We start from the raw sequence: 25,260 nt of genomic DNA on the forward strand, positions 1-25,260 counted from the left end.
GGAAAGTGGGAAGAGGGAAAGTGCTACAGGCTCTTCTGCATAGCCACATGGAGGCTTGTCGGAACCCAAGTTGCTATGCACAGGGTCACTTCACCCTCAAGATTCAGGGCTTTTTCCTCTTTGTTTTCTTAGACACATCTCCTCCATAGCTGTGGTTTCAAGGCCTAATTCTTGTGAAAACTCAGCAAAGCTGTGAGAAAGTTTTCCTGCTGTAAGTTAAACAAGAAAGCAAAAAGGAAGCAAACCATCCTTAAGGGCTAGTCTATTGTGTGACATTTAATATGGAGTTACTTTGGTTCCTTCATGTACCTAGGCTACGTAACTACAGAAGAATGGTCAAAGAGATGCACCATTGCTGACTCTGAACATAAAGGAAGATATCCAACAAGTGTAGGCAGCTTCTAGATGCTGGAAAAGACAAACAAAAGGATTGTTCCCTAAAGACTCCAAAAAGGAAGCTTGAGTTTAATCCAGAGAGATCTATGTCAGACTTCTGTTCTGCACAATTATAAGATAATAGATTTTTGTCACCAATTCACGGAGTTTGTATTTTGTTACAGCAGCAATAGAAAACTTGTACATGCACTTAAACAGAAATCCATTTATTTTATTGTTTTCTCATCTTAGACTATTGTTTTCCTTTCACATTTTATCGTCAAACTTTTTTTAAAGGAGATTTTTGCTATAGGATAATTGCACTTGCTGGAGAAATAAAAAGCGAGAAATCACCCACTGTGGGGATGGCCATGCCACAAATTCATCTCCTCCATTCTCCTCTCTGGATTTTGGGGATGCACTCACACACATGCCCGGTGTGAGTTTTAAGCTGCCAGGTCTGGGACTTGAACCACAGTCGACTATGTGGGAGCCCAGTGACATAACCATTATACTATCTGCTGGTCCCTACAATCAAAACTTTTTAATAAGATAACAAAACAGACCCTTTACTTTTCCTATTTTATAGAGTGATATAAAATGGATATACTGCCTCCTTTTTACATTCTTTTTCATCCTAAAGTCTCATATATTTCCTTTTCTGAGTCTACTTAGTTACAACAGGGTAGATTCAAGAATAATGAAGATTTACACTCAGGGACAAAAGCCTTCATGCCTCAATATTTCAAAATATTTCCAATGGCTATTCTTTGTTGAGTTATATGTTAGGGTTTTATTTTTCTGTTCAGATTTATAAAACATACATGCGCATTAAAAAAATAAAGTTTCTAGTTAAATTCCTTAGCTACATCACCAACTTTTAAAATTTTTCACTCCTTAAATTTTGCCACCTATACTTTATCATGCTATTAGTACATGATTAGTCTGTTACTTCAAGATATTACCATGATGTAATTAACAAGGTTCATTGAACTTTAACTGTTTATGTGGGTTGATATTGAAAAACTCAGACAGATTTTTTTTTTAAATAGGTTCTTTGTAACCCACCAAAGAGCAGTTACTTTGGCTTGTAAGCCTTAGAGTAAGAAGGAATTCTTACATTCATCTCTGTTTTTGTCAGTTATGCTGTGGGACATAATAGGGGCAGCAAGGTATGGTAATAAGAGAATTAAACTGGAAGTCAAGATATCTGAACCCAAAATACAGCTGGGCAAGTGGTTATGCAGAAGAGCCTGCAGCACTTCCCCTATTCCCACTTTCCTTATCTTCTTTCCCTTTAAAAACCCTTGACCTGGCCTGAGACCAAAGATGGTCTTTGAACATTAGTTCACCATCTGCCTGGGTCACTGATTTCCTGAATAAAGCTACTTGACCTTGAACAGAGCCTTCATAACATCAGAACATTTTAAACAATATAAAATGTGACAAGACAAGTGCTTCCTAAATTCTGGTATCTATAATGGTGAATGGAAGGTCAGTGGTCATAGAACAGAGAAAAGCTCTTGGTCACGTCAACATTCAGCCAAGGAAATTAACCAGCCAATGGATTCTTCTGTCATTCATAACTCAGCAACAACTTCCTGCTTAATCCTCTGACTCTATATACACATATGTTTTTTTTTCTTACAGGAAGATGTTGCTGCTGCCCTGTTTACCTGGACACATCTTGTTCTCTCCAAACAATAATCAGTCAGTGAAAACAACTTCTCAAGCAGCTCTAATTTGCTGAGCAGGTGAAGTAGAGGTCGTAATTACTCACCCATTACAGTTCACCTTCCAATGACTTCTGACTGCTCACATTTTTCAGAAGGTCCCAGTACGCACTTCGCCACTGACCTCGTTTTTCAAGTGAGCTCCAGTGCAGGATATTGTATTTTACTTCCTTGGATTCTTCATGCCTTTTTCAAGGATTGGGTTAATGCTAATAATATACTATAAATAAGCGATCAAGTTTTTATAAAATAAATGTAAAATATTTTAACAAGCAGAAAGGTAGCTTCACTTATTTAAACAAAATTTTCTTCAAAAATAAAGTGGTTAAATTTTTTAATAGTACATATACAGAAATCTATCAAAATCTACCCAAGAACAACTATTTCTACTCCAGATGCATTCACTCCAATAGAAAAACACACTAAAAATAATAACCAAAATAGTCACAAAGTACTTTCTTTTTCTTGAATATGTATCAATGAGAGGAGGTAGGAACAGCATTACCCAGAGGAAAAGGAATGTGTTAAGAACCCCGTTCATCTTTTATTCTATGGACTGACTCAAAATGTCTTTTTTCTTTCTTTCTTTTTTTTTTTCCCCCAACACTTCCAATGCACAAAGCAAAAGAATAGGCTGGACTAGTTTTCATACCACTACAAAGCTCAGGTACAGATACAGACCAGATAAATAAGTGACAGTTCACAGGGCTTCGGAGCTGAGAGCAGGAAATACGAGTTCTCTGGGCAGTCATGGGAAAGAGGATTCCATTGTGGAGTTTCTGCACATATACGCCTTCGACTGTTCCAACGCCTGGTGGGCCTGCAACACTGCCATCGCCTCTTCCATCTTAGCATGGAGGGACTCTGGGGATCCAGCACGAGCCACAGCTCCGAGGTGTGGATCTCCACCAGCATGGCGGTGATCTTGCCAGCCATGGGTGTGGACATCACGGATAAGGGGTAGAGACGCTCCCCAATCATCTGCTTTTGCTGGTGCAGGGGCGCTGCAGGCAGCATGGACGCCGTCAGAGGCTCCTGGCCAGTGACATGCACAGCAGGCTCCTGGACCCGGTGGGAGTAGCACACTGCTGAGGGGCATTTGTAGGACAGGAGAGGCCAGACTGGCTGGTACATCCTGCCCCACTGGCTCCTGTGGTCTGGGTACCAATGTTGGCCATTCTTTGTGCGTGGAGCGCTTGGACTGGCACCTGGGTGGGAGCCTGCCTGACACTGCTGACGTGGGCCGGGAGGCGCTGAGTCATGCCTGGGGCCGGATCATTGAGGAAGTTAAGGTCTAGGCGCTGGGCTGTCCACCTGGAGGCAGTCGGGATGGGTGTCATAAGGTCAGAGCCATAGTACGCAGCCTGGGCTGGTTCAGCTCTGTCAAGGTCTTCGTCGCCTCTTCTGGAGAGGAAAAACACACAAAGTCAAACCCTTTGCTGTGGCCACCCTCTGTCGCCACCTTCGCACTGGTGATGACTCCGTAGGGAGAGAAGTCTTTCCTCAGTTTCTCATCACTGGTGGAGTCATCCAGGTTCTTCATATAGAGGTTCACGCCCTGGTAACGGTTCAGCCGGTCCTGCTTCATCTGCTCCAACCTGCGCTAAAGTCCATTCTGCAGCTCCAGCCGCTTCTGGGCCCGGCGGACCTAGAGCCTGCTCACCTCCTTCCGGATCACATGCACCACGGCCTTGGGGCTTCCTCGTGCTTCTCAAAGTTGACAAAGCCAAAGCCCTGGGAGTGGCCGCTGCTGTCCCTCATCACCTTTACACTCAGCATCTTTCCAAACTGGGAGAAGAGATCCTTCAGGCCTCACTCATCCACATCCATCTGGAGGTTCTTCACAAACTCCATGGTTCAAGCCCCCAGCTCTGCCTCTCACTCCTGCAGGACTTGAAGTGACCAGCAAAGACTTCAAGATTGTTCAGCAGCATCCCATGCATGGTGTGGATGGCCCGCTGCATGGCCTCCTGGGTCTCAAAGTGGACAAAGCCGAAGTCCTGGGACAAGCAGAAGAAGCTCATCACACACCACCTTACAAGAAAAGGTGTTCCCAAAGGTGGAAAATGTATCATACAAGGTCTGTGTTTTCTTATGTTCTATTCACTAGTGTTTCTCTCGAATCTATCTGTAGCTACTTATATCACTCCTGAATTTCCTCTATGTCCTTTTTCTTTTGTTAGGTCACTTTCTATTTCTTTGTACGTAAATAACTTACACATCCACTATTTGCTCATCTATTGATAGATGCTTTTTTGTAGTATCTACAGCTCTCCTCTAAATAGCTAAATTTACTATACCTGAAAAGAAAGTCCCAGTATATCCAAGAATTCGTTAAAGAAATAGCAGGTACTACAAAAATTAGACACAAATCCCACCCTCACAAAGCTTATGGTCTAAAAGAAACAAATAATAATCAAAAACGACATCCAACAAAGGCTCTGAAAAGCAGATTAGCAGATACTCTGTAAATGCTAGGTAGGTTCACCAGGAACTGGTGTAGTCGGATGGTTTAGTCAGGATTCTTTGAGTTTCTTCTTCGGCTCACATGAGTATAGCTGCTGAGAAGGTTCACAGCAGGCCATCTGTTAGCTGGGGTCCCTGGAGTGTTGGTGGCATAGCTCCAAATGAGCCCTCGAGTCATTTAATATCCAAGGCAGCCTAAGAAGTCTATCCCACTCTGGAGACTAATCTGCTTTTGGTATGTGTTCTCTCTGGGTCCCTCTTTGGTTGAATGGTACCTGTCCACCTTGAAGGTGGGTCTTCCTCACCTGATTTACTCAGACTTGCATGTTAATCTCCTTCAGAAAGAACCTCACAGATATACCCAGACATTGCTTTATCAGGTTTCTAGGTATTCTCTCACCCATTCAAGTTGACAGCCCAAGCTAATCATTACAGTAGATCAGAGAATTAGATATGGGAAAAGTCATTTTGGTCTAAATCCATCATCTTCAAAGATGCACCCTGCCCTGCTGTTGGAACTACCACTAGCCCACCCGCTCTCCAAGTTCAAAGATGTAAGAATGAGATCTGACTTGTTCTTTTCCATATCCTTTAATTGCCTTCTTCTGCCCTCTCCTGCTATGGAAATCGTTCAGAGGAAAGATTATTTCCTCTTCACTGATAAATGTCTAAACTATTTAGGCTCAGTCTCTGTAAACTGCTTACTTGAGAATATATATAATTATAAATATATCCCCTAGTACATTATACTTAGCTGAAAAGGGAATAAAATGCAAAGTGGTTCTTATAAAATAAGCCTAGTAAGCAGGCAGTCTTGTTTTTTTAATAAGCCAAATGGTCTATTTTATTTTTTCTAAACTATAATTAACTCATTTAAAAGATTGTTTAGCATTTCAGGCAGTTTACCACCATAATATCAAGTCTTTCATGGCATTAATTTTGTTTCCATTATGATGTGTCTATATTTAGTGAAGCCCCAATGGAACATTTTTTGATGTGCCTCTTTCACAGAAACCTGATTTTTTTAAATTAGGTTTTTATGTGCGCTCCCCAGAGAGAGGGACAGCGAGAAATCACCTTTCTATATCCCCTGAGCAGGGAGAATGGCCATGCCTAAATCCCTTCCCTCCATTCTCCTCTCAGGATTTTAGACATGCACGTACATGTGCCTGGCACAATTTTTCACACCAGCAGATCAGTTTCAGAAACCTGAATAATTTTATCTAATTGCTGTGTCTTTTTTATTATTATTATTTTTAGATTTAACATCCAGTGAATACTTTCAAGGGGAAAAAAAAGTGAAAGAATTAAATATAAGAAAGCATGATTTTACTTATTCTGACATTAATGCAGTTTTATTTGTCTATATCAAGAATTCTAGTCATCAACTTCAAGTATTAAGCAAGGTTATATGCTTTTGCTGATCACTCTGTTGATAATTACGTGTTTTCGTTTAACTGTCTTTTAATATAAGTTTTTGGTATACACATACTAATCTTCACCTTCTCTAAACTAAAATTCTCTTGGTTTCTCTATGGGGGAAAGCATGGGTATTGAGCTAGATACACACAGGTTCTGAGCTTGGTTCTGTGACTTACAGGCTATATACCCTGGACAAGGTACTTAATTTCTCTGAGCTCTGGTCGTCTGTAATATAGAGGTCATGATATTTATTCCAGAACTTCTCAACATTGGCACTATTGACCTTTTTGTACCAGAAAATGCTTTGCTGTAAGGAGCTCACCTGTGCATCGCACAATGTTTATCGACATCTGGTTTCTATTCACCTACATGCCTGTATATCCTCTGGTTAGAATGACCAAAATTTTCTCCAAATATCCCCAAGGGTGAAAATTATTGAGAATCATTATTTTATAAGATTAATAAACAATGTTAACATATTCAAACATCAATGTGGATTAAATGAAATTATATGTGTTAATCATCTGACATATTTTGATACATGTACACAATAAATTGATTATATTGATAAACTTGAATTCTCAATAATAATCACAGACAATGAGAAATAAAAATAAGTAAGAAATCACAGAAAGTGTACAACTCTATTTTATCATCAGGTAAAAATTTGGCCATCATTCAGAAAGGAAATCATTTAGTGTTAGTTTAGTTAAAATTATACTATTTTGATTGTGTTTGATGAGCAGAAATGGTAGAAAAATCTGAATAATTTAAAGCATTTATGAATTTGACAGATGCCAATTTCTTTTTCTTTTTAAAGAGATTTTTGCTATAGGGTGCATGTACTCCCCAGAGAAACAGAGAAAGTGAGAAATAGTGAGAAATCACCCCCTGGGGTTAGCCAAACTACAATTCCCTCTCCTTCATTTTCTTTTCTTTTTAATTTTTTTAATAATTATTTATTTTATTTATTCATTCATTCATTTATTATTTTTTAGTTTGAGCAGAGAGAGACAGAGGGTGAGAATGAGAGAGAGAGAGGAAGTGAGAAAGCAAGCCACCAGATTCAGGACTTGAACCCTGGTCAGCCATGTGGGAGTATCTAGCACCTTAACCACCACGCCACCTGCTGGTCCCCCCTTCTCCTTCATTTTCTTCTCAGGATTTTGTGCATGTACACGTATGCACCCAGTGTGAGTTTCAAATCCAGGTCTGGAACCCAAGGTGCAATGGGGCATGTGGGAGTCCAGAGTCTTAACTACTATACCACCTGCTGGCATCAACAGATGCCAATTTCAACATTGGCTGACATTTTATCTTTTAGTCCTATGAAGATATGGCCATTGGAACTTCAAACTAATTTAAGCCTTAGTTTTCAAGTGTCTGATATTATAGAAAGGGTTCTGCATAGAGAGACAAGCAGACCTAGATTCAAATCCCAGCTCTGCCACTTAGTTACTCCAAAAGGTTGGTAAAATTTCTAACCATTCTAAGCCTGCTTCCTCATATGCAAATTAAAAATAATAATGATTAGTGTCCTGGAGATTATATTCAAGATGAACACTTTGGTTAAAATTGCATAAAGGTAATATTTGTGTTTCTTAATGCAACCCATAAAGAGATCCATAATGCCTGCTTGTTTCATAGTTGGTGATGTGAGCATTTAGCTAGATAGAGACCAACACTTCAAGATCTATTTTTCTCTTTATAGGTAATCTGTGCTGTGATTTTTGTTTTGTTTTGTTATAGGATGCATGCACTCGCCAGAGAGACAGAGAGAGAGAGACAGTGAGAAAGCACCCCCCGGGAGGATGGCCACTCCACCTTTTCTTCTCCTCTGGGATTTTGAGCATGCATGCACACACACTTCACATCATTTTCAAGCCACCGGGTCTGGGACTCAAAGAGCAGAGTAGGCCATGTGAGAGTCAGTGCCTTAACCTTCACACCACCTGTTGGCCCATGTGCTGTAAAATTTTTAAGACCATGTCAACTCTCTGCTTCTCTCAATCTTTCAGCGAAGAGTTTTATTACCCACTGATAATTCTGTCTAAGACAATTATACTAAGAATTGCAATAGGATGATTTTCTAATTCCATTAATATTTTAGCATATCTTAGCCTGTACACTTTCCTAAAGAAGTTCCTCCGATCTTTCCTCTCTTTTTAAGTGGCACTGGGAATTCTAATCATCACTTTTCTTCTTACTACCATTTGTTATAACCTATTACTGTTACTCTTTCTGAGACTCAAATTGTCCCAAATTGGCCAGTGGGAGCCATCCATCAAGACAACTTTTTTTAGGTACGCTCCTGCTTTCTGGCTCTTCTGGAATCAGGCATTTTTCCAAGAATCTTGATTCTTTCAGATGAGAGGGATAGGTGTGCTCATTGCTACAGGATTGTGATCATGTCTAGGTCCTTTCAGACAAATGCTAACTTTTATGTATAATTGAATCTTCACTAAGCTTTTATGGTTTTTCTGTTGATCAATCTATTTTCATACACAGCACTAGAGGATAGCTCAAGATTTTTTAAAATTATACTTTAAATTGTTATTTCTGGTATATAAGAACATATCTGTTTTTTAATTTATTTTATAGCAGTTCACCCCCACTGAATTATCTTAAATTCTATTGGTTTCCTTTTTGTAGTATTCTATAGAGTTTTCTAAGTAAATAATCATGTCATCTATAAAAGAATATGTTTTCACTCCTCCTTTGTTCAGTATAGAGTGTAGACAACCTAAAGTCTCTCCTGGCAGATGGGACTTTTAAGAGTTCTAATAAGAAAAATAAAAATGTGAAAATCAGATCTTGATTACAGTGGTCAGTTCGTGGAAAATGTCTTATGACATGAATCTGGAAGACTGAAACTCAGAACCCACTGGAAAAGTATCTGGCATCCCCGAGAAAAGCTCTTAATAAGGAGGTAAACACATGGACATCTTGGCTCATATGGACTCCTGTAACTTACTTGCATATGACTTACTTATTTCATAGATTCATAGATTCTTGCACTGGAGTAAAAGTAGACATGGTGTAGTATAACTAGCTGTCATGACATAAATTTTTCCATGATAAAAAAAAATAATAAAGGGTAATGAACAGAATTTTGGAACCAGCAGATGGCATAATGATTATGTCGCTGGACTCCCACATTATTGACCTCGGTTTGAGTCCCAGACCCAGTGGCTTAAAGCTCACACCAGGTGCTTGTGTGCCCAAGATCCTGAGAGAACAAAGGAGAGGGGATTGCAGCATGGCCATCCTCCTTGGGGAGTGATTTCTCACTTTCTGTCTCTCTAGTAAGTGCATGTGCCCTATAGCAAAAATCTCTCTCTACAAAAAGAAAAACAGAATTTTGATTCTTTAGGTATTAAGAAAATAGGAGGAAACGTGCTTAGGAGATTGTTACAGAGCTAATAGTCCGCTAGGCTAGCTTTGTGGCATAGTGGCAATGCACTGCTCAAGAGAAGCCAGATCCCACGTTGCCACTGTAGTTCAGGTCCCCAACTCTGTCGAAGTCAGACATGCACACAACTGCCCAAGATCCAAGGTTCCGGGGGACTGGAGGAAGGAGTTTGCAGCATGTTCAGACTCTGTGGAGGACACTTGTCCCTCTCTCTCTCTCTCCCTCCCTTGTCTCGCTCTCTTTCTCTCTCTCACACACACATGCACATGTTCTACCATGAATAAAGAGGAAAATAATTCAAAACAAAAAAAGGAGAAATAACAAGCTATGTGAGTGACCTGATGATCCAAGTTTGTTGCATGGCATTTGTAATAAAAGTGGGGATTACTTAGTAGATATTTCAATTTATTGAGTAACACTTCTGTTTGGCTTAAATACACTTATTAAATATATAAGCAAACATATACGCATGTTTGTATATATGTGTATCTACATTTGTATGTGTGTTTATATACATGTGCAATAGATGTACACACAAATAATGTGTATTATTGTGTCATGAACCCCCAATGCAAACATTTAAATGAGCTAACAAATATTTGACAAATACATGGTTCAAAAATCATTTCCATTATTTAAATGACTAAAATTATTACAAATGGATCTATTTGTTTTCCTTTGCAAAGAGGGCTTCTAAAAATTATCTCAAACTATTAATAGCCCTTCATGCTTACTGCTTAATTTCCTTTAAACTTTATAACTCTAAAATCATCTCACTTGAATTTAAGAAGACAATTAGATAAACATAGAATCCACATACTATACCAGAAAAGCAAACATACTTAACTAAGGAAAAAACTCAATTTCTATGCAAAATTCTCAGAATCAAAGATCCTTGAGTTTATTCCATTCATCCTTTAACTGGTGACAAAAAATGATATTCATAAAAGACTACTGAAGCCTAACTTTGGAAAAAATAATTGAGTTTTCATGTATCTTTGATCTTTTAGTTCTCTAGGCAGAGGTATGAAATATTAAAACATTTGAGATACTATGTATTCCACACAAACAAGAAAATTCTAGAGAAAACTAATAACAGAACATGTTTGTTTGACTGCCAGCTAATCACAGTGATGAGTGTATTTCTCAAAAATCTCAAATAGAGTAAGGACTATGAATAGAGGTGACCCAGACATCTGAAAAATATATACTCATTTCAAAATTTATCTAATCTCAACATTTTCAATTTTATACAAAAATTTGATAAATATGCATATAAATTATAAATACCTCCACATATCTTCAGCAAAAATAATACATGTCTGTCAGTGGGTTATAAAACAATAGATTAGGAAACTCATTTTTCCTTTTTATCTTAATATTTAGCCAACAAAGCAGTATATTGACTTATGTCTTATGTGACACATAAAAATCAAGAGATTAGAGGTGTAAATAGAGTAAATTTGAAATAAAATAAATTAATCAGTTTGAATTCTATCATCTTTATCTTTTTTTTTTTGAGAGGTTTTTGCTATAGGGCACCTGCACTTGCCAGACAGACAGAGACAGAGACAGAGACAGAGACAGAGACAGAAAGCGAGAAATCACCCCCCGGGGGGATGGCCACGTTGCAATCCCTTCTCCTCCATTCTCCTCTTGGGATTTTGGGCACACATGCACACGCGCCCGGCGTGAATTTAAGCCACCAGGTCTGGGACTAGAACCGTGGTTGACTACGTGGGAGTCCAGCAACATAGCCATTACACTAACTGCTGGTTCCAAACTCTACCATCTTATAATAGCATAACTTAATGACAAGAGATTAATTCATTTATGGGTCATTTGCAAATTTTTAATAGTGAATGGGGGGAGGGATAGAATAGAAATGGGAAACTGAAATATTTTCACTTAACTGTGAGTCTGTAGGTCTTGGGTGTGGGGAGGACTATAAATGACTCAAGTAAGAAGAATGTACATGGCAATTTTTCCTTGGCAACTTTTTCACTTGTTAAAACACATGCAGAGGTGCCCCATTCAGAAAAGTCCTTGTGATTTTGCACTAATTACAGCACATCAAACTAGTTGCGTATCTAGATTTTTCATCATAGTCTTTGGCAAAAATTACATTATTTATTAAATGAGTATTTTATTTGAAATGTACCTAAGCAATCAAAAGATAAATATTTATTTTTTCTCCTTTTAGCAGGAGTACATGATGTGATGAGTTGAATGATAAAGTGAAAGGCCTTGAGAGCCATTCTAAACAGCTTTAAGGAGGTTATATCTGAGGGACGTTTCCCACGTGAACGAATAGCTCTTTCGTAGATGTAGTGAGTGTATTACATGGGGTAACCGAGAAAACCTCCAGAGATGGGTGGTGAAGACATTGTCCTGAATTAAGAACATACAGGGATGAGCTTATGTCCTCTGAGTGAATAAACAGTAATAAAGAGTGATAGTATGACTTCCTCTTTTAAATGGTGCATTGGAAATGCCTGCAAAATATTGACATAACAACAGCTGAGGGGATGCTAAAGGTATGAATCTGAGCTTGCAGTGATAAGGATCTTCAGATGTTTCAGTTACTGCCAGATTCAGTGTTGCACACTGTAACCTAAGTTGGTAACTTTTTCTAAATATCTATTCTCCCTGGGACCAGCAGGTGGCGTGGTGGTTAAGGTGCTGGACTCCAGCTTTCTCCTCTTGTTCTTTCTCCTCTTGTCAAAGTAATAATAATAACAGATAAAATTAAACAAAAATAGTTTTTTTAAAAAAAATCTGTCTTCCCATAACAGCTGTATTCATCTATATGAACTCCCTTCATCTATACTAATAAAACCCCTGATTGATGGCTGGATATATAGCTACTTGGAATACAGACAATGCTTCCCAGCTTCCCTTGTGACCGAGTGTCAACATGCAAATAAGTTGTGACCAGGGGGCTTGGAATGGAAACACAATTTTCAGGAAGTATTCTCAGGAAAAAACTTTCCTTTATCCTTCCTCTAGCTAGACTATAGACAATGACCAGATGCCAACAGTAGACATATACTGACAAATGGAAATCATACACGACAGCAGAACAACCAGGTGAGGAAGGACCTGGATACCAGGAATGGAGTGGCACTATACCAGCAGAGGCATCTATTGGGAATTATTCTTGAGAGAAAAAAAAATCTGTCTCTTAGACCAACAAAATGTAGCTATTCTGCCTTTTAACACAAAACCAAATTATAACCAGGACTCATACTCTATCTAATCCTCATAACAACTCTAACTGATGAATATTCTCTTTATCCCAATTTAGAAATGAGAAATTAGGCTAGAAGTTGCTAGGAGAGGGGTTTGCCTGAGGTCACACCAACAGAAAACAGTTGTTGGGGGCTCAGGAAACACTGCCCCAAAGTGAAAGCCTCACAAATAACCACAGAAGAGTCTCTCTCTAATCTCCTGCCCTCCTGTCTTCTCCCTTACCCCCACCTCATACTTCCCAGAGGCAAGCCATAGAAACTAGAATCCTCTCCCCCAAGGCAGAGCAAGAAGAATCTAAACAGACAGGCCTTGCTAGGTTTCCCCCAACTCAGTCTGTTTCCATCAGCTCATACCCCTTTTTGTCAAATCAGATTCCTACATGGTTGTTCATGCCTCATCAAATCTAAGCAGAAAATCAAATGCTTAGCTATATCTTTGGATTTTCATTATGGAGACTCCCATGTCACATAAAACTGCGAACAAATAAATTTGTGTGTCTTTTCTCTTATCTGCCAACTGGCAGTGATTTTCAACAAACCTTCAAACGGGAAAGAATTATTTCACCCTGCACAGTAACACTAAGATTTAGTTAAAGCAATCTGATGGCAGAGGTCACACGCATCAACACTAAACTCGGCCATTCCAAAGCAATCCCAAACATATGAAAATCAGTCTTTCCTTCCTCTAACGTTTTATCGAACTATAATATATTCATAATATGATAAAAAATAACATAAAGTATGTAGAGAAAAGTACACCGTTTTATTTTTAAATAAGGAACATAATCAATCAAAAAAAAACTTTTTTTAACTTGACTCTTTCCTCATACATTATGTGCTCATATTCCCTTATCTTCAGATAAAGTCTACCTAGGCACCATATTTCCTGTATCAATTTTGTGACCTGGAAACATACTAGAGTATTTTGGCAACTTCTCTTTTGTGGGTCAAATATAACCCTAGGTCCTTATGCTTTTCCTATATAATCTTAATTTTCCAACCCCTTAAATTATTTCTACTGCAAATCATTAAGCATTCTTTAGCTTTCTTTAATTCTTCTCCAATTTTTTTTTTTAACCTAAGTACTATTGTGGTTGCAAATTTAGCAGTATATATGGCTTAAGAATGAGGTTTTTATAGCAATTCCTTCATAGCAGGCCTGGATTCATGCATTAGACCACCCACCATATTTGAATAGATTTAAATACTTGGTGAATTAAGAGGTTCTTTCTGTTTTGCCAGGACAAAGAGAGCTTTGTGTTATTGCTGAAAGACCACATGAATAACTTGGAAACAAAGGGTTTGTCAATTACAATCTGTTCTTTATGTTTTCAGAATTTGTATTTGGCTAACCATAATTCACTAAAATTCATCTGTGAACAAGGAGGGCAGTGGAGAGAGGGATGTGATAGTTTTCTTTCAGCAATTCAGCAGACAGGCAAGAGGATCCTAGTGAGGTAAACTCAGAGCAGAACAATTGGCATGGGTTAGATATGAGGAAGAATGAGGTCAGGAAATAAAGCATGCTATCACACACACACACAGAAAAATCTGGTACCCAAACTGCTTAGATTCTACAGAGAGATTTATGTAATAGTGAAACCCTAAAGTTTAGGAGAAGTAATTAATTTCTGAATATTCTGGTTAAAAAAATAATAAAAATAAGTTGCAGAAAAGGGAAATACCTCTTTCTTCTAATTCTCAGAAAGTGCATGTACTCACCAGAAACAGAGACAAAGAGAGAGGGAGAGGGTACTCTTCACCCCCACAACGGGTCGTGCAATGTCATAATCTCTTCTCTTCCATTTCTCTGTTCTTTTGGAATTTGGGGCATGCATGCACAGTCAGCTGCATGTTTCTCAAGCCACCACACTAGGATTCAAACCATGGTCAGCCATATGAGATTCAGCTCCTTTAAGCACTAGGTTATGGGGCCGACCTGGCAAATACCTATTGATAAGAAGAAATACTGTTACAGGTGATATTATACCTGGTGGACTTTTGTATGGCTTCAGAAATAAAAACTGGAGAGAAGCTGAATTTCACCAACGTTCTAGAGTAATTACAGAGAAGAAATAATCTTACATGGAAAGAAGCAAAAGAGAGTATCATTACACACAAATAAATGAAACAAAAGAGTTACAAGTCCTAGAAACAATATCAATGTAAATGATGTCTTGTTTATTTGTTGTTCTTGTTTTTTAGGTTTTAGCCATAGAGCATGTGTACTCACCAGAGAGAGACAGAGAGAGATAGTGAGAATCACTACCCAATTCCTTCTCCATTTTTCTCTCGGGATTTTGAGCACGCACACACACATGCCTGGTGTGTTTTTCAAGCTGCTATGTCCAGGATGTAAATCATTGTATCTACATTCAATAGCCAGCTACTATCCAACACCTTAATCACCACACCACCTGCCAGCCCCACTGCCAGTAAAATTTTTTAAAAGACTATCAACTCAATGGATAGGGATATGAACAAATAGGTCAGAAAAGAAGAAAGACAAGTAGTTCTTCTCTATAGGGCATAATGCCCTACTGCACTCATAGTATAATAATTGTAAATTAAAACTCCAATTAGATATATTTTGTGTCATATCAGATTGGCAAATATCCAAAACCAATGAAACATCATTGGCAAGTATATGTGAAAAATAGGACATTTCATACTTGCTGGTGGGAGTGCAAACTGGTGCGATTTCTTAGGATGACAATTTGTCAATCAAATTAGATATTTACCAAAATTAGAAATGTGCACACCCTTTCACCCTTATAGGTGAAGCTTATCCTTACCATACATACTCCCCGCTGAGCAAAATGACTTATGGTCAGGGTTGTTTGGGCCAAGGTTTTATGGTCAAGGCTTTTTAAATTGTACCATGACAAAAGATGTGAAACCATTTAAACACCCATCAATAGGGTGTTTAAATAATGACTCACTCAAACAGTGAAAAACTGCTAGATAAATAATGATTCACTCAAACAGTGAAAAACTGTTTAGAATTTTTTTTAGAAAGATGACTTTATGTATAGATTTGAAATGATTTCTACACAAAATTACTAAGTGAAAAAATACAGTGCAATAGAAAATGTACAATATAGAGCATTAGCAAAAAAAAAAGAGTACAGGGGCTTCTATTCATTGCACATGAAATACACATAAAAATATATTGTATAGAATATCTCTGAATGGAAAACCAAGGTGTGAATACGATGATAATATTGCCCCAGAAGAAAAACCATGGAAGAGAAGGACAGAGATCAAAGAAAGATCTTTCTCTGTGTCTTTGTACGTTATGACATTGAAGACACGAAAGTATTGCATATTTCCAAAATTAAACAAAGCTAAATTTGAAAACTATCTAGGCTTGTGCTCAGGCTCCCCGTTACTTTAACTCTCTTGAAATACAATCGCCCTGTTTTAGAATGTATCAATAAATGCTATTTCTTGCCTAACACTAATTATCACAGAAGATCAATGAGAAAACAAATATGAAAGTACTTCAAGCTATAAAGTAGTACACAAATGCAAATACATTAGTTGTATCTACACTAAATAATATTAACTGAGCCTGGAACTCACTATGAAATATACAGCTGAAATGTTAATACAAAGGGACGTTGAAAAGTTTATGAAAAACAGAATTCAAAGATAAACTTTAAATATAAATTTTACTTTTCAGCATCCACTCCATCAAGTTCAAGACACTTTTATAAGCAGTAATGCATTTAGTCCATGCCCCAAAACTAAGGGCCATAAGAATTTAACCATATTAATGAAGTTTTTTGCACATTACTAACTGAAGAAAAATGGGTGCCCTTTAAAGATTTTTTTAAGATTAGAAAACAATCCAGAAAAAGTCAGAAGGAGCCAAATCAGGACGGTAAAAAGGGGGCCTATGAATTCCCTTCAAAATTGCCCTCATTTGATGAGAGGAATGAGTAGGAACATTGTGAAGTAGAGAAGGATCCTCTGGTGGAGCTTTTTCGGGTATTTTTCTACTAAAACCTTGGGTAATTTTCTCTAAATACTCTCATAATCAGTAAATGTTATTATTCTTTGGCCTTTCAGAAAATCAGCAAGCAAAATGCCTTGAGCATCCCCAAAACCAATTGTCTTTTGCTTTGACTAGACCACTTCTACCTGTTGATAGTCATTGTTACTTTCGTTGAAACTCAATATGGAAGACTGAAAATTTAAGAATGTAACATGAATTCTAACCTATATATCTGCTAATCACTTACTCTGGTTCCTAAGAATGAAGTTTAACCTTGGGGCCAGCAGATGGTGTAGCAGTTACGTTGTTGAACTCCCACATGGCAGACTTCAGTTTGAGTCCTGGACCCAGTGGTGTGAAACTCATGCTAGGTGCCCGTGCGTGCTTGTCCAAGATCCTGGGAGGAGAATGGAGAAGAAAGGATCACAGCATGGCCATTCCCCCAGGATGACCTCTCACTTTCTCTCTTACTGTCTTTGTCTCTCTGTTTCTCTCTTCCTCTCTCCAGTGAGTTCAAGAGCCATAAGACAGAAACCTTAAAAAAAAAAAAAAAAAAAGACATTTAACCTTAAGCAGAAATAGGGGCCCAGTCACAGTACTGAAAGTGGGAGAGAACCGCTGTGCAGTGATTGAGGTCATATGGGAGGCTCAAGATCAGTCCCCAGTCCAACCTAAGGAGAGTAGGCATGGGGCACATGCCTGTGGGTCCTAGCTAACTGGGAGGCTGGGGCTGAAGGAGACACTGTCAAAAACACCTCTCTCTTTTTCTCTCTCTCTTCTGTGTTCTCTCATAAACACACACACACACACACACACATACACACACACACACGCTGTCACCTTATGTCACACAGTGCTCATAAATACTTGTGTGTGTCTCAGACAATACATTAAATACACAAAGCTTATAATCTGAGAAAACTCTACTGCAAGGACTTGCTTACAAAGGAGAGACCTTTTATGTAATAAACAGTAATTCCAGTTATGAGAGTAGATGTGGACATATGCAAATTTTGGTATATCTAATTTGCCCAAAGAAAGATAAGTGTCTCATGTACATTATAGAATCAAGATACCAAGTAGGATTTATGTGTCTTGCTCACTCCTCTTGATAGTTAGTGTCCACTTAGATTACTCTGTTGAATAGGACAGAGAAATGGAAGATGTCTTCAACATTTTTTAAGTTAAAATGTGGCTGTTCAATTAAAATGAGCTAGTTTATATAACTATTACTATGTATGTACATATAATCTATATGTCCAACAAGCAGCTCATTTAAATCAACATTAGAGGGACCAGCAGATGGCAAAATGTTTACATCGCTGGACTCCCACATGGCCAACCACAGTTCGAGTCCTGGATCCAGCGACTTCAAAGTCACATCAGGAATGTGTGCATGTGTGCCCAAAATCCTGAGAGGAGAATAGAGGACAAAGCATTGCCACTCCCTCTGGGGGTGATTTCTTGCTTTCTATCTCTCTGTCTCTGTCTCTTGGTGAGTACATGCACCCTATAGCAAAAATCCCTCTAAAAAACAAAACAATAATAAAACAAATCAACACTAGAGTCCACAAAAGTTAAATGATCTTCTCATTGTAAAAGTTTCTATGCCATGATCTATAAGATGTGGCAAAACATTTTGTAATTCAAGTGAGTTTTCAAGAAGACTAAACATAACCATGAGACATTTTTTAAAATTCAAGATAATGATAAAATCAGTACTTGGTGAACTATTAAAGATGACACATCAACACCTGGAACACTTCAGGGAAGTGTAGGCAAGCCCAGCTTGCTGCAAGTTGTCAATATGAACAGGCCTTGAAGAATGGAAAGGATTTGCCCAAATAGGAGGAGTTCAAAAGAGGTTATTAAAAGAAATGGAGGAAACAAGGTTGGAAAAATAGGTCACTATTTGATCTTGATTGTCAAGCTAAGGAGCTTGGGCTTTCTGCTTATAAGTTATTAAAAAATAAAATCCTTTGAAGATTTTTGGCCAGGGGAATAAAATCTTCCAAGTGATGTTTTAGGCAGGTTACACTGATAACCATGTACAGATTCAGGAAAGATTAGGAAACTTGTGCCCAGTTTAAGGTATTGCTGGAACAGTCCTGAATGAGAGCAGTATATAAGAAACATGACTACGAAAGTTGGCATTAATAACGCACAGCTACAGGAGGAGCACTAAGTCACTAAGTGACCAGAAATGGAGCCAGCTGTTCAGCCAAGGGAGACAGTCAGTACACTAAGTCCCAAAGGCTGCACCCTTACCTAAGGGTCTAAGAACTACAGGCTATGAGCCAAAGAGACTGACTCAGCCTTCCTCTACCTGTCTTCTGAAATTTAAGTGGAAAGAGGTTCATTTCTGAACCCTTGCATGATCTGAATGTGTGTGTCTCACCAAAATTCACATCTGGAGATCTAAACCTCCAAGGTGATGGTAGTACAAGGTGGTGGGGGAGGGAGGGCTAGGGGAGATGATTAGGTCAAGGGAGTCTGGGAGGTATGCCCTTATAAAAGAGACCCCAGAGAGATCCCTGGCACCTTCCACCATCTGAGGACACAGTTAGAAGGTGACATCTTCCATGAGCTAGGAAACGGGCCCTCCCTGGAGATCAAATCAGATAGTGTCTTGATCATGGATTTCTCAACCTCCAAAACTGTGAGGAACAGATTTCTGTTGTCTACAAGCCACTCATCCTATGGTATCTTGTTACAGCAGTGCTAATGGTCTAAGACAGCCCTGATGGGTGAGCTTATTTTGCACAGCCAAGGTAAGCATTTAGAACCCCTTGCTGGGCAGAAGACTTATTTATTTATTTATTTATAGTTCACTACAGGGTGCAGGACCTCACCAGAGACATGGAAAGAGAGAAAGAAAGTGAAAAATCATCCCCCGGGGGGATGGCCACACTGCAATCCTTTCTCTGTCCTTTCATCAGGATTTTGGATATACACAAATGTGAATGTGCCTGGCATAGTTCTCAAGCTACCAGATTCAGGACTCCAACCAGGCAGTGAGCGATGTCGGATCCAGCCACCCCAACCACCACACCACCAGTTGGCCCACAGAAGACAATTTTTAAGAGAAGCAGTGTGGTCTGGAAAGGGAAAGTTTAAGATTCTATTATAAATGAGAAACAACCCTACCTCTAAAGGAGTGTGTGTGAATTTGGGTAAGTTGTATTTTCCAGGTTTGCCCAATAAGTATGAATTCTTGAAAATTGCCTTCTCACAAGAAGTATGAATTATAAAATTATAAGTATGAATTATAAACATTGCTCCTCATTAGGCAATGAGAAAATGACAGAAAAATAGTAGTACAATAACTATACATATTAAACTATAAAACACTTTACTTTTTATTTCTCGTGAGTAATTGAAAAGTTTACCATAAAGTCAGCCTCCAGAGGAGATCGGAGGGAAGTAACTTCATATCTAACGTACCTCTGCAGCAGATTATGACTAAAAGACAAGAAACTAGAGTTAAGATGAGCAACCAGCACATCGTACTCTGTACATTCAGAATATCAGAATATCGGTTGCTGGGTGCTTGCATATGAGGATGGGACCTGTTGGTCCTCATCAAATAAGAGTCCTCCAGAGTGCCATGCCTACTGTGCTATATATTTTCCCCCATCTCTGTTTTGTTTGTAATAATTAAAAATGAATGCTGCAGTATACACTGTGTTCTCACGGAAGACTAGATCCAGTTTTGCATCTTCAGTTCACAGTAGATGAGCTAGAATAGAGGAGGTGCTTGACAAATACCAGAAACAAGACAGAGTCTGGGCATGCACGAGCTTTGCTTCCATTTCGTAATTTACGTTCTCTGATGGACGTGTTTTTTCAGTTCTAATGATTGGCCTGCTATCGCACTTCATTGCCAAATGAAATTTTGTAGATGTAGATACATTTCCCCCATAGTTTCCAGGTTAGCAATCATGTTCAGTGATTGGTATTTGCTCCTCTACTGAAAATATTAAAGTATAATGTGCCCAAAGGTTTGGAGAATCACCAAGTACAAATGGACTGTTAAATGAACACATATAGTTCTTCTGGGTCATCAGAAAAGTTCCGACGCTTTTATGCATAGAAAAATACATCATGACTTTTCTGACAACCTACTATTAAGTCACTGCACTGAATCAAGCCAAACTTTCTCAAATTATGATAACAACAAATCGAGTCATTAACAACCAGGACAGCAGAATGCGGTGTTGCCTAACTTCAGTATTAATAACATGTACTAACAGTCAACAGGAATACATGCTGCATTCCATTCAAATTTTCCTGTTATCTAACACCCAGCTTCTTCTATTTTCACACTGGTACCAGACAACAACCCCTTCCACATAGTCACACTTGTACAGGCAAATAGCATCTTACTCTTCTATGAAAAAGCACAGAAGGAATGATGCCATAAAATAGTAAATAGTTGGGGGAATAAAGAGACAAAAATGACTGTTTTACAATTGCTGATTAAATAAAGTCCATGATAAAAAAAAGGAGTGTTTGGGGAGGGACTAAGACCTGTTAATACTCCCTAGAAGAATAATTAACAGAATTGCTCTCTCTTTTTATGGAATCTGCATCTCATTCAAGATGACTCTAGATGGTGTGAAGAGGTAGCCCAGTTCACCTCACAGAGCTGTGATGGGTTCAGGTGGAAAGGGCATCATATTCTGGCTTTAGAGTTTTTACCTATGAGATATTCAGCAAGCAACCTTTCTGAGCATCCATTTCAACATCTTTAATGAGAGCGGAAAAAAAAAGATACATGAATTACTGATAATATATAGGAAGTACATATCTGATAAGTAAATACTAAAAAAGTAACGTCTATTCACTTTGACAGTTTCTCTTCATGCAGTTTCTATGTGACCAATAACCCCCTAACAAATGTAAGGAAGTGTTATTATTCAGTATCAGCACTTGTCTTTGAAACCATAGTGAAATTAACTAGGATGGGGAAAACAGTCTTTCCAGCAGACTCATGAGGCACTACATGATGACAAATAGTACACAAAGAAAGTATTCTTGATTTGAATATTGTTCAAAACGAAATTTTATTTGTCTAAGGAAGCTCTTTTAAAACAACATGCTACCTTAAAACTAAGAGAATTTATTCAAAGTCTGTTCTTTAGGAGCCCTAATCCATGAAATCTTGGAAATAACTGTCAACTGAGGCACTATTTCCTAGGAGCTCCAAGAAATTCCAGGGACAGAAGAGATGCTTTAAAATTAAAATTAACAATGAAGGAGGCCATACAAAGTCACAAAGTAGAAATATATTAAAAAAAAAAAAGGAAAGGAAATGCCTGCTATTAACATGACTCTTCCTTATTCAGATTATCAGAAAGAGGAATAAAATGAGTATAGTAAAAAAACCAGATCTACCAAAGATATCTTCTTTTGGCAATGAGCAATAATTACCTTCTAATGACCCATTTTCCCTCCCTGATGTTTATGCAACATGTAGATGAAATTCTTTTTAATAGAACTCTAGCATACAGTAGCAGAAGTTATAATAAAAGAGCGTAGGTAAAGTAAATGAAACTATAGATATAAATATTTTATAAATATAATATGCAGGCATGATTTTATTGAACTGTCAATCAATCTCCTTCCTTTCTCTTCCTCTTCACCTCCCCCATCCCCCCCTACACACTAGGTATGCACATTATTCTAGCTAAACTCAAAGTGTCAGTCTTACTTCTTCATTATTTTTACCTCCCTTTATTCAAATTATCCCCTTCTCGAGTCCCAAACTGGTCTCACCATTAAATTGGGCAAACCTGAAACTATCTATACTTATGCCATTTGTCTGCATGAATGTGACTTTATAATTTGATCATCTATGTTAACAGGGTTTTATGATTCCATTCTCTTTGTCAACACTTTACTATTCTAGGAAGCCCTGGTCCAGAGAAATACAAGTGTGTCATTTATTCACAGCACACTTTTTGAAACCCTCTTCTCAAAACTCTCTCCTTGCTATATCCATCAACCATAAACCATTATAGCTTAATAATTACCCAACTCTAATCATGCCCTCATATTAAAAGACCCATTGAAAATTGGATCACAAAACAAAAATAAGCCAACTTTGCCCTCTCTTTCCAAGATGATACTAAAACTTTGTCAAGGTAGAGAGCTACCTAACCTTGGTAAGCCAGAAACAGCTTTGTCTTATCAACCAGTTACTCTGGTAGTATGATTAATTCAACAATTGCAAACTTTCTTGGATGGATGTCTTCCTCCTTAGTTTGATATTATAGAAGAGAGAGATGTATGTGTGTATAACTTAATCCTTAGTAACAAAGATTTTAAATCTACTAGTTGCTGCCTTATACAATTTTCTCTGTTACATTCCTCCCCCGCCATTGTATTTCATTATCCATATTTCTACTGACAGTCTTTTTTTTTAAGAATTATTTTATATTTTAGCTTTTATTTATTTATTTATTTTAATTTGGATAGAGAGGGACAAAGCAAGAAAGTAAGAGAGAGAGAAAGTGAGAAAGTAAACCTCCAGGTCAAGGACTCAAACCGTCATCATCCACATGGGAGTCCAGCACCTTAAGCACCATGTCACCTGGTGGCCCCTTCAGCCATATTCTTAAGGCTGTGTTTTCCATGAGCTTTCCTTTGTTCTTTTAGTATGCAGTGCAAGGTGTTAGATATGTTATTCATCTAAAAGAATACAACCTTGAACCTGTGGCCACAAGGAAACAATTCTCTAAAAATGATCACAATCCTTCTTAGAAAGATCTTTCTATAAAATCTCGAATCTCTCCCTGGTCACACTGATTACCCTAGCTTCAGAAGTTGTACAGCTTACAGCCAACCTGGCCAGTCAATAAGGTCAGTATTAGTCCAACGTGAACTGTTAAAATTCAACAGATAGATTATCCAGAGAGCTTCTTAGCCTCTTAGCTTAAGAAGCCTATGTTTTTCATGGAAGAACTAGGTTTCAAAGGATCTTTTGAGTGACTGCACCACACCTAAAAAATCTGGAATGGATGTTATATCATTATAGTTTACTATTTCTTTTTTTTCTTTTTATTTTTGCTAGAGTGTGTATGCACTTGCTCAAAAAAGAGAGAGAGATGAAGAGAGAGGGAGAGGAGAAAGTACTCCTGTATGGGGAATGGTCAGGCAGCAATCCATTCTCACTTCTCCCTCCTTTCAGGATATTGGGTACATACACACATACGCTTGGTGTGTTTCTCAAGCTACCAGGTTCAGACTTGAACCGCACAGTGGCTTGTGAGGACGCCTTAACCACGGGGCCATGGAGCCAGCCCAGCTGTTTTATATTTTAAATTCCCCTTATTCTCATTTCCACCAACCCCCTAAAGTTTCTGGGCTTACAAATGTACCTTTACAACCTAATGCTTACAGCAGCAAAGACCAACACCGAAGTTAGTTTAGCAATTTTAGATTCATAGACTCTAATGTGAAGGTCTTTAGAGGTCATCACAGATCACTAAAGCCGTTCTGCAGCTTTTTGTTACATTTTGGTTTGTTTGTTCAGTTATTTCTTCCATTAGAGAGAGAGACGGAGAAAGGGCACCCCCAAGAAGGGCTTGATGCTGAGATCCACTCCCCTGGACTCTCAGCCAGACCTTGATCGTGGGCACATGCAAGCTAGTATACTCAGGGATGTCTCAGGACACAAACCAAGAACATTCTTATGAGGTTGGCATTACAGCACGGCACGTTACCACTGCACCACCATCCCTGAGGTTGACATCACAGCACGGCACGTTACCACTGCACCACCATCTGCCCCCTACTCTTAAGTTTAAAAGCAAAGAGACGGAACCAGCAGTTAGCCTAATGGCTGTGTCGCTGGACTACCGCGTAGTCGACCACAGTTTGTGTTCCGGACCCCGTGGCTTAAAACTCATGCCGGGTGCATGTGTGTGAGTGTGCCCAAGATCCCGAGAGGAGAATGGAGGAGAAAGGATTGTGGCATGGCCATCCCCCCGGGGGGTGATTTCTCGCTTTCTGTCTCTCTATCTCTCTCTGTCTGTATGGCGAGTGCACATGCCCTATAGCAAAAACCTCTCCAAAAAAAAAAAAAAAAAAAGAAAAAAGACTCATTTCAGAAGTATAGCACTGAAGTATTTAAAATAAAACAACTCGAAAATAAAGCAGACACAAAGGCTGGAATCATTGCATGCAAACTTTTCAGAATAGTAGAAGATACTGATTTTAAAAATGAGAAAAGTAAAAAAGAATTAAAGAAGGGATCATTTCCTTGCCTTTATCTCATACCTCGTGTGTGTGTGTGTGTGTGTGTGTGTGTAAGTTAGTGTCTCTCACATTCGATCTGGTATAACTGAAAAGGGATCACAATGAAAATAAAAAAGAAACATGGAGTGAATAACACATAATAGCTGCATTTTCTTCCTTCTTTTTCTTTTTTTCACTCTCTCTTTTTAAGTTGCCAGAGAGAAGAAAATGAGAAATTACCCCACATGCAGGATGGTCATGCCACATTTCCTTTTCCTTCATTTTCCCTCCTTTTGGGACTCTGAGCACACATGCACACACACACCAGCATGTTTCTCAAGCCACGGAGTCTGGGACGCG

The 25,260-nt window shown here is 38.5% G+C and overlaps 1 pseudogene; it reads right to left on the minus strand.

Moving 5' to 3' along the window:
• Positions 1-2,669: 2,669 nt before the first annotated feature.
• On the minus strand, positions 2,670-20,540 carry LOC102494611 (polyadenylate-binding protein 1-like pseudogene; annotated as a pseudogene).
• Between the last annotated feature and the right edge of the window lie 4,720 nt (positions 20,541-25,260).

This window comes from Tupaia chinensis, unplaced genomic scaffold, assembly GCF_000334495.1.
Source record: "Tupaia chinensis unplaced genomic scaffold, TupChi_1.0 Scaffold000257_1, whole genome shotgun sequence".
Taxonomy (NCBI): domain Eukaryota; kingdom Metazoa; phylum Chordata; class Mammalia; order Scandentia; family Tupaiidae; genus Tupaia; species Tupaia belangeri.